Genomic DNA, 10,479 nt, shown 5'->3' on the forward strand with positions numbered 1-10,479 from the left:
TTTTCTTTATAAACGGTCGACCGTAGGGTTTTGGTTTGAGTTTAAATATTTTTAAATTTTTAATTTTATTATTTTCCAGCGAGGATATTCCTTCCTATTTGTTTATCACTTAATTATGCTGATTAAATATCTTGTTCCCCAAGGTGTTGGTGTTTTCCTTTAAAAGGGGGGATAATTTGATATGACCAGGTGTATTTTATCCGCTCCTTTGGGGGCCCTGTTTTATTTTCTCATGGTAAGTGCCCTTTTTTTCTTTAATTTGTCTTTGTCTAGCACGTTTCCACGTATCTGAACCGTGCCTTTGGTACACGGTCAGACCCTTGGTGCTGTCACTTGGGGTAATTATGGCTTTTATTGCTCTAAGTGTTACACAAAATATTCCAACACATTGGATTCATCATCAAAGTCCACATTTACACCACTAGCACAAGAAAATATGAATTTCTGACGTGAAATACTATCAGCAAATGTGTCTATAGATGATCTGCCTAGTCAATACTATTTATTTACCTTTCACCTTAACATCTAGTAGGGTCAGTCAGGGTAATTATGAGGCAGACAAAAAAAAAAAAAAGGGAAAAAATGAGACACTCAATTTTTTCTGCTCTGATTAATAATCTCAACACTTTGCATGAATGATATTATAAATTAGTCTTTTATCCATTATGGTAAAATAATTGGAAAGTGTCTGAACTATATATCTAGCAGTACACAAGTTTTTCCTCAGTGGTGTTTTTTCTAACCAAAAAACTTTCGTGCATTGCACTTTGTATTTTGTTACTCTGGCTCAACACAAATATCCAGGAAAGTGTTTCTGGTTTTATTTGGTAGTGTAAGGGAGAATCATCTTTTTCAGCCTGAAAACACAATTTTTAAGTTTTTGATTTGAGAAGAAAATTCATTTTTATAAAAGGGGGTAAATATGAGACATCATTAGGGTAAAAGTGAGACACTTTTAGGGGAAAATTGAGACAGTTGGTACACTTGTTTCTGTACCTAAATACTTATGTTTGTCGTTCCTACAGACTCCTTTCCTGATATACTTCCTGAAAATTCTTTTGAGAATATCCTACTTTCAAAAATCAAACACACTGACAAAACCATGATGAAGCGAAGATGAGTGGACCCAACAGCAAAGGTGATAACATCTGAAGAGTATTCCCAGCTTGTGAGGGAAAAGCAGAAACCACTTCATAAGAAGGATAGAAAGGGTACAGGTATTCAAAAGGCAACAGTTCCAGCAATAAAACCTCCATCTAAGACAAGAGCAGAAGTTCATTCACTGAGCTCGATAGCTGCAGTCGCTTAAGTGCGGCCAGTATCCAGTATTTGGGAGATAGGTTCGAACCCCACTATCGGCAGCCCGGAAAATGGTTTTCCATTTTCACACCAGGCAAATGCTGGGGCTGTACCTTAATTAAGGCCACGGCCGCTTCCTTCCCACTCCTAGCCCTTTCCTGTCCCGTCATCGCCACAAGACCAATCTGTGTCGGTGTGACGTAAAGCAACTAGCAAAAAAAAAGTACTTCAATCTTCTGACTCAGCTACAAGCGAAGACGAAGACTGGCAAGGTAGCGGTGACGGTCTTGATGAAGTTGATCTGCCTGACACAGATGCTGTGGAAATGACCATGGCAGATGAAGTAAATCCAGGTAACTTTGTACTTGTACTTTTTGAAAGTTCTGGAAAGCGGCATTTTTTTCAATATAAATATGTTGCCACTGTTCAGAAAGTTCTGGAAGGTGGAGACATGCAAATCATATGTCTCAATTGTGTGGACAATAACAAAACTGTGTTAAGGCTTAATGAAAATGATGTATCTGTTGTGGAAAAGTCAAAATTACTAGGGAAATTGCCTGTTCCAATAACAACAGGGAAAGGTAGAGGCATTACATTTGCATTCCCAGGAACAGTTGATGTTTTTGAAAAGAAAAAAAAAAAAAACTAGAACTCCTACAATTTCTGTTAAGCCAGTTTAAACCAAGTGATGTCTCATTTTTTCACCATTCTGATTACAATGGGCACTATGTATTTATTTAGTATAATTAAAATATAACATAAATTCGGGCATAAAGTTCAGGTACCATTTAATTAGATGGTATAATGTCAACAGTCTATACTAAGTAATTTTTATCAGGAATGAGTATAAAAATACATCTCAAGCCCAAATTTCGTGGTATCAAAACAATAATAAAACTGAGGAAAGTGTTGCAAACTATTACACCCATATTTTTTCCTGTCTTCCTTTGACCCTAAGCTGTCTTACAATTACCCTATTAACTCTCCAATATGATTTTACAGTCTGCTACAATACTGTCTCACTTTTCCCCTGGGTTGTCTCATAATTCCCCCTTTTGCAGGTTAACCCGTAGAGTGGGGCTCGCTTCAGGTGACGCGGCTGGAGCGAGCCCGATGGTGGGCGCGCGTCATGTGAAGCGCGGAAAGTTTTTATTTTTTATCTCCGTTACGAAACAAGCGGTAGGTTTGAAACTTTCTCCATATGTTCCGAGAGGTGCTGCCATCTGACAGAATTTTTTTCACCTTCGTGTATCTAAGCAGTTCTCGTCTAGGAATCCCCTTATTATCTGCTACATAGCTGCGTAGCGCAAGAACAACCTATGTGGCGCTTGGCGAGAAGCTCAGTCAAGTCAGTCTGCCGCGAGGAGCGTAGTATTTCGTGTCTCTGTGTGAATGTTTTCAGCTCTCATAAGCTGTTTTGTTGGTACACACATTTATCTTGTGATTTATTGTTTTAATTCTACATGTAGCATTTCATATTTGTAATCAACATGTCCAAAAGAATTGTAGATCTTCCGAGTGATGATATACGGGATATTCTCGAGCTCAGTGAGGAAGATAGTTGCAGTGATTCTAGTTTAGATAGTAATGGTGAAACTATCCCACTGTTAGATGCTCCAAGCACGAGTGCTTCCGTTGGAGTAGGCCTGTTGCCTAGATGCCGTGGACAGGTGTCGAGTTCGAGCTCCGATGAGAGTAGCGGGTCAGAAAGTGAGAGCGATTTGCCTCCTATTCCGCCTAATGACTGGGATGTAAGGGGATGTAGGAGAGCCCGATTTCCAGCTACATATCAAAGTGGAATTCAGGGCGAACTTTTAAATAAAAAAGAACCGGACGAAATATATGAGCATTTCATTGACGATGAACTGTGCGAACTTATTGCAGAGCAAACTAATCTGTACGCTCAGCAGTCAATACAAGCTAGTATAGGAACAGCTAAGATGAAAAGGAGAAGTAGAGAGAGGGATTGGGTTCCTACTAACAAGGATGAAATAACTTTTATTTGGGATCTTTCTTCTTCAGGGTATAATTCAAAAGCCGAAGCTATCACATTATTTTTCACGTAATAGATTGTTTGCTACTCCCATCATTTACGAGACCATGTCCGAGAAACGTTTTTTCCTTCTACTGAAATTTTTACATTTCTCAGATAATGAGGCTTACGATCGGCAAGTATCCCCAAAACTCTACAAAGTGAAGCCAGTTCTAGACATTCTTGTATCAAAATTTAAAATGTCCTATTTACCAGATGATCGTCTATCAATTGATGAAAGTTTACTCCTTTGGAAAGGTCGCTTGGGGTGGAAAATGTACATTCCGAAGAAGAAAGCTCGTTTCGGGATGGAATCTTTTAAATTGTGTGAGGCTAAAACAGGATATGTGTGGAATATCCTGTGGTACACAGGCAAGGAAACTGAGCTAGTAAATGAGGTTTGTGGGGTAAATATTTCCCAGTATACCAAGCCCTCGAAAGTAGTGTTTGCTCTAGCCGAACCTCTTCTAAATAAGGGATATCTCAAGGCTCTAGACAATTATTACAGTAGCCCGGAACTCTTCGATCAGCTCAATGAGTTTCAGACAGACGCTGTCGGCACTGTAAAATCTAACAGAAAGATCTTCCGAAGGACGTCATGGGGAAAAAGCTGAAAAAAGGGGAGGTGGCTTTTGCCTATAAAAACAAACTCATGGGCTTGAAGTGGAAAGACAAGAGAGAAGTCTGCATGCTGAGTAGTATTCATGACGCGGAAATGCGCACTGTCCCAAACAAGAAAGGAGAAACCAAAGAGAAGCCGGTCGTATGTATTGAGTACAATGACTCAATGGGAGGGGTGGACTTATCGGACCAATGTATCGTGCCATACAGTATGGCGAGAAAAAGAATGAAGAAATATTACCACAAGATTTTTAGACACCTACTGGATATAACAGTGTTCAATGCTTTTGTGATATACAAGAAACACGGCGGTAAATTCACTCAGCTGGAGTTTCGTATTCAAATTGTGCAGAAACTATTTGAAATGTATGCGAACGCTACCCCTAACGCAGCCTTGCCAATTCGATCAGTGAGACCCGCACTCGTTGACTTGTCAACTCGATTCTCGGGAAGGCATTTTCCAGATTTCAATCCAGCCTCGAAGTCAAGACTGCACGCAAATAAGAGATGCGTTGTTTGCGTGGCGAAAGGCCAGCGGCGGGACACTCAGTATTGTTGTGCAGTATGCAATGTTGTTTTGTGCCCCTCTCCTTGCTTCAGGCTATACCATACAGTTGAAGTATGAGCATTGCAAATATGCCAGCGAGTCTCAGGTTCCATACTCGGGGAATCTGAGAAGATCGTAGTCTACACTCGGTGACCGCTGTACATTCTGCGTGCCGGCAACTATCAGTGACCATCCTGAAATAGTTCTTGTCAATTTTCTCTCCAGTCATTTGTTATAGCTATTGAGTGTAAGTAGTGTTGAACAGTGTAGTGTAATTTTGTGTAATGTGGTGACAAAATTGTGATGAATGAACTCATGGATTACTCGCTGCCCTCTTCAATGGCAAGTTATAGGCCTACGTGGTGAGTACATTTTTCTATTTTATTTCAGGAAAATGTCATATTTGAGTGAATGTGTCTGTATTATTTGGAGTATTTGATACTTTTTTATTTGTGTGTTACGTATTTCAACGTTGAATTAATGTAAGCAACACAAATAATACTCCGAATCGAAGTAAATATGAAATGGCACATATGCAATTTTTGCACTGACACTGGATGGATTGAAAAATCGTTTCAATTGTAAATAATAGCGCAATTTACACCGCAACGTATAACTTTATGCTAATTTTAACATAATATAATATTTAAGCGGGTGTAGTTTGGCAAAAACTATTTCTTTTTTAAAGAAAAAATTTACTGAAAATGATTCCCCACTATGCAGGAAGTCCTCGTTTATGACCTCCCCACTTAACGGGTTAAAAATGAGATGCACATTTATATTTATTTTTCAAAAGTTAATGAATAAATAGTAATCTGTTGTTTCCAGTGTTTTTTGTAACACCAGTCACAAGTTATTATGATTTTTTGTATAACTATCACTGTTGTCGTTTGTAATTTATGAACAAAGTTGTAAAAATATGTCTCATATTTACCCTGACTGACCCTACATGTTTCAAGAATATTTATGCATTCTCTTCCTCAGCTAGTGGATTAAAATTCAATATACAATAAGACCTGATAAAATAGGGGGGCCCCCATTAAAAATTCAAAACTATGACCATTACAATGCAATATTTAAAAAATTTTGGATGGTAAAATCATTGAGTACAGCGTCTTATGGTGATATGAGTTCACAGTATCCTAGATGTTGCAATGCTATCTTGCGTAGTTCAAATAAAGTTGAGTTAAGAATAAATGAAATTCCATTAAAACTTGAAGTCCTGCCGATATCCACCGTTAATAGGTGTTAAAATAATGTCTATTTAAATTAAAATATTGAACATAGCGTCGTGCAGTGATGTGAGTTTACAGTGTCCTTGGAGTTGTAATACTATCTTGCTAAGTTCAATTGGATTTGTATAAGAATAAATGAAGTTTCATTAAAACTTCAAGTCCTGTCATTATCTTCGGTGAATGGGTGTATTATGCAGTCAGGTTGAAATAAAGTTAAAATGGTCTGTAAAAAGGAAAGGAAATATAAATTAACAAAACGGCTCCATCATGAACAAAATGAGAATACAACGGGCCAAAAATATTAAACCTTACCAGTGTGATGATGTAAATATTACGTGTGGCGTGCATATGTTGAAGAGATGTGAAAGTAACTGGTGTTGTACGGCAATTGGTTGCGGAGTTACATTGGGATGCGTGGTGGATGGAAAGAGGGGTGGAAGGTCCCGCCCCTGATACTACAGTCACAATTCTCCCCTTACACGCACAACCTCATTCTCTTTTGCCCTCTTTCTAGGGTATTGGGTCACCAATTTAAACAACTGATTGTCTTCTGCCATGTGTTCATTTAGGCTGTTTTCACTTTCGAATTTTTGCAACTTGTATATTTCTAATTTCTCGAGGGCATTCATTTGTTTACCTTTGTTTAATGAATGTAATAAAGCCATGTCTCGTTCAATATTAGTGAAATGATGGATGCTTTTGTGCATGTGTTCACACATTGCAGAGTATCTAGAATGTCTTCGTGCATTGACATGCTCTTTATACCGTACCAACACACATCTACCCGACTGCCCGACATACTTTTTTCCGCAATCTTGGCAAGACAGTTTGTATACTCCTGACTTACTGAACCTACTGTTGATGTTTACGCTATTCGAATTGAATAACAAATTGTTATTACTGTTATCTGTACTAATGGATACATTGATATTATGTTCCCTGAAGAGTTTAAGCAAACTGTATGATTGTTTATTAATAAGTGAATGTAGCGAATTTCTTTTTTTCTTCCTTATTTACAAGTAGAGTGTTAGGTCTATTCATGACCTTACTCTTTATCCTATTGACATAGCTCTTGGGGTAACCGTTTCTGCTGGCAATATCTTGGATAATGTTTATCTCTTTATTAAAATCATTTCTATTTAATGGTATTCTTACTGCTCTATTGATGAAGCTGTAAAATGCCGCTTTCTTGTGTTCTCCTGGGTGGTTCGAGTCTTTCCTGATAACAATATCTGTGTGTGAAGGTTTTCTAAATACTTGGTAAATCAGGTTTTTATTGTCTCTAGTTACTGTTACGTCTAGGTAGTTTAGACTTTTATTATCTTGCGACTCGACTGTAAACGTTATGTGTTTATCTAGGTTGTTTAATTAGTCTAACAGCTCGATTGGCTTGAGTTCTTGTTTGTTAATGATAGCAAACGCGTCATCAACAAACCTTAACCATAAGTCTAATCCTTTTATTTTACCGACTATTTTATTAGATTCCATATGGTCCATAAATATGTCCGCAAGGATACCAGACGCTGGTGATCCCATGGCCAGCCCAATAATTTGTTTATACAAGTTGTTGTTGAAAGTAAAAAAGTTGTTTTCTAATGTGAACTTTAACAAGTTGATGAATTCATCAATTTCTACTTTACTCAACGGACTATGTGTGTTTAAGTTGTCCTTGACAATGTTGATAGTCTCCGTGATCGGAATATTCAAATACATATCTTTCACATCAAAGCTATGGATAGTATTATACTGTGATAAAATTATATTTTTTGTCCTATCACAAAATTCTATGGTATTGCAAAGACTTGTATCTACATTAAATCTGTAATTTTTTTAAAAAACGTGTGTACACATTTGGCCGTTTTATATGTGGGACTGTTTCTGAAGTTTACAACCGGTCTAATAGGTATGCCTTCTTTGTGTACCTTAGGCATTGCCCTCAATTTAAGTAATCCTGGGTTCATATTTACCAAGCGTTTTGTGTCATTCGAATTCATCAAAAAATTAGTGTTAGCTAAAATTTGTTTAAATGTATTTTGCATATTGTTAGTGGGGTCCTTCTTTATCTGACGAAAGTTGTCTCCCTTCAAGAAATCATTCGTTTTATTGACGTAATCATCTTTATTCATTAAAGCTATAGTGTTACCCTTGTCAGCCTTCATGACAATTATGTTGTTATCTTTGATCTTCTTATTAATCTTTTGGAGATTGTTATTTGTGTGGGTATCTGCGATGGTCTTATGTTCCATTATTTTGCAAATTTTCTGTTTAGTCTCAAACCTCATATTCTCTTGTTCATCTATAGGTACCTCTGCAATTGCTACTTCAGATTCCGCTATCAATTTCACTAGTTCCCTATTTTGAACAGTCTTAATCGTGTGTGGCCAGTTATGTTTATGACCCTTGCTTAAGATCTCGACTTCATCATTATTGAAATCGACGTTGGTCAGGTTTTTGAGTGGCGGTGAAGTGTGTTGTTGTGTAAGTGTTATTGTTTCACATTTCATCTTTTGTGATGCGTTTGTCATCAATAAGCCTCTGGTATTTCCTATCTAGAATTTCTTGTTTTTTCTTTAGTATTGTAAATAATGAGAGGTCAAAGTTAAATTGCGCCTCCTCCCATTCCAGAGCCGAAATTTGACTGGTTATGAGTAGGTGTAATTCATAAAGTGTGTTGTTCAACTTCGTTTTTTTTTTTTTTAGGTGTAAAAACCTAATTTCACTTTAATCCACAAGTGATTTACTTTCTGCTGTGTTCTCATTACGTGATGTTGCAATCTACCACTCTTTTGTACTGAATTCAAATGTTTAGGTATGACATTACTTTTAATACATTTCTTAAGAAAGTTCAGGTCTTTTGAAATACCGATTTATTTATCATTTTTCTAGCCTGGCTGGCATAATCACTATTAATGATCTTGACCATAGTGGCTGGTATTGGATCCGTATTGACTTAATAACAGCAAATATGTTGATAGATGGTCCAAAATTACACTTTGAACTAGATGCTGCCATATTTGGCCTAGTGGGGACAAGTAGCACCGCACAGTTGTAAAATAAAAACAAATAAGCTTCCAAGCTTCCAGAAGCATGACATGTGATATTTATTGTCATCGAGCAGGAAAAACATCAATTAAGACAATACACAACGTCGCAAAGTAGCTCTTCATACCCAAGAGATATTCACGGTAGAGGACGAGTACGTATATATTCGTCATGCCCATTACCCTGTAATATTCAGCAAACGAATATGGTCATAGTTTTGAATTTTTAATGGGGGACCCCCTATTTTATCAGGTCTTATTGTATATTGAATTTTAATCCACTAGCTGAGGAAGTGAATGCATAAATATTCTCAAAACATGTGCTAGATGTTAAGGTGAAAGGTAAATGAATAAATAGTATTGACTAGGCAGACCATCTATCAACATATTTTCTGTTATTAAGTCAATACGTATCCAATACCGGCCACTATGGTCAAGGTCATTAATAGTGAAATACTATGCGGCGGGAAAGGTTGAAACATGCCTAGCACTTCGCCCTCATCCAATTCGTCATGTTGTTTATCTTGTTCTTCATTCTCACTTTCTGAACCACTTTCACTATCAGACTCACATTCATTTGTATCAAACCACTCATCTCTGGATTTCTCAGAAGATAAATCGTACAATCTATGTGTTGAAAAATCTCGTCTTCTTCGAGCGTTTCGAAATTACGCTTTGAACTAGATGCTGCCGTATTTGGCCTACTGCAGACAAGTAGCACCACACAGTTGTAAATTAAAAACAAATAAGCTTCCAGAAGCGTGACATGTGATATTTGTTGTCATCGAGCAGGAAAAACATCAATTAAGACGACAATACATGACACGGCAAAGTAGCTCTTCAAACCCAGGAAATATTCGCGGTAAAGGACGAGTACGTATATATTCGTCATGCCCATTACCCTGTAATATTCAGCGAACGAATATATACACCATGCCCAGTTAAGAGGTTAACTTTCTCGAAGATTATGACGGTTCATGCAACATGCTATTTACTATAATTAACATGCCCCAAGGACTCCTAAATATGTACTAAATGCCATCTATCGTTATCACAATATTCACACACACGAGTATTCTTTCAGATCACACGCTTATATTATTTCAGAAGATCATATGACACAACACATGCTTATAAAATATATTTTAAAGATCACAATAACATTAACACATGCAAATTGTACATATAAAATACTCACTCCCCCTAGGCATTAGTACTAAAATTAACTATTTAACCCTAGCTGACCCTTGCTACATTTTAAAATCAAAATGAAATTAACCATCACATGCATTAAGTATTTATTTACAAATTTATACAGCAACTGATCATGGATACGTTAGTTACATAAAATCAGAGCATACTCATCTTAGTCTGGTCTCGTTCCATGTTCAGCCACACACCATCTCATCTCGGCTGTCAGGTCAGCCTACTGACGTTATGCTCACGCCATCATGACGGTGGCACTACCATCTGAGAAAATTTTCTTCTTGATGTCCATGATCTTGACACAGTTTATGTACAGCATAACACACATTGTCCACACACGTTCATTACACTGAGCATACAAAAAGAAAAATACAAGTTCATTATATTACAAATTATACACAAATATACAATCTTCTCACTCATGAACAATTCCCGTTACAGTTTGATTAGAATTACATCTCGGCAAGAATCCATGATTCCACGATAAACTGCACTCCA

At 37.2% G+C, this 10,479-nt stretch overlaps 1 protein-coding gene across 1 annotated transcript in view; it reads right to left on the reverse strand.

Moving 5' to 3' along the window:
- Positions 1–10,235, reverse strand: part of LOC136866899 (gastrula zinc finger protein xLCGF3.1) — an 88,737-nt gene extending 78,502 nt beyond the window's left edge. The window contains exon 1 of the mRNA XM_067143996.2: positions 10,137–10,235. The gene's annotated coding sequence lies outside the window, so the exon portion shown is untranslated. The remainder of the gene's footprint in view (positions 1–10,136) is intronic.
- Between the last annotated feature and the right edge of the window lie 244 nt (positions 10,236–10,479).

The sequence above is a fragment of the Anabrus simplex genome, chromosome 3 (assembly GCF_040414725.1).
Source record: "Anabrus simplex isolate iqAnaSimp1 chromosome 3, ASM4041472v1, whole genome shotgun sequence".
NCBI classification, from domain to species: Eukaryota; Metazoa; Arthropoda; class Insecta; order Orthoptera; family Tettigoniidae; genus Anabrus; species Anabrus simplex.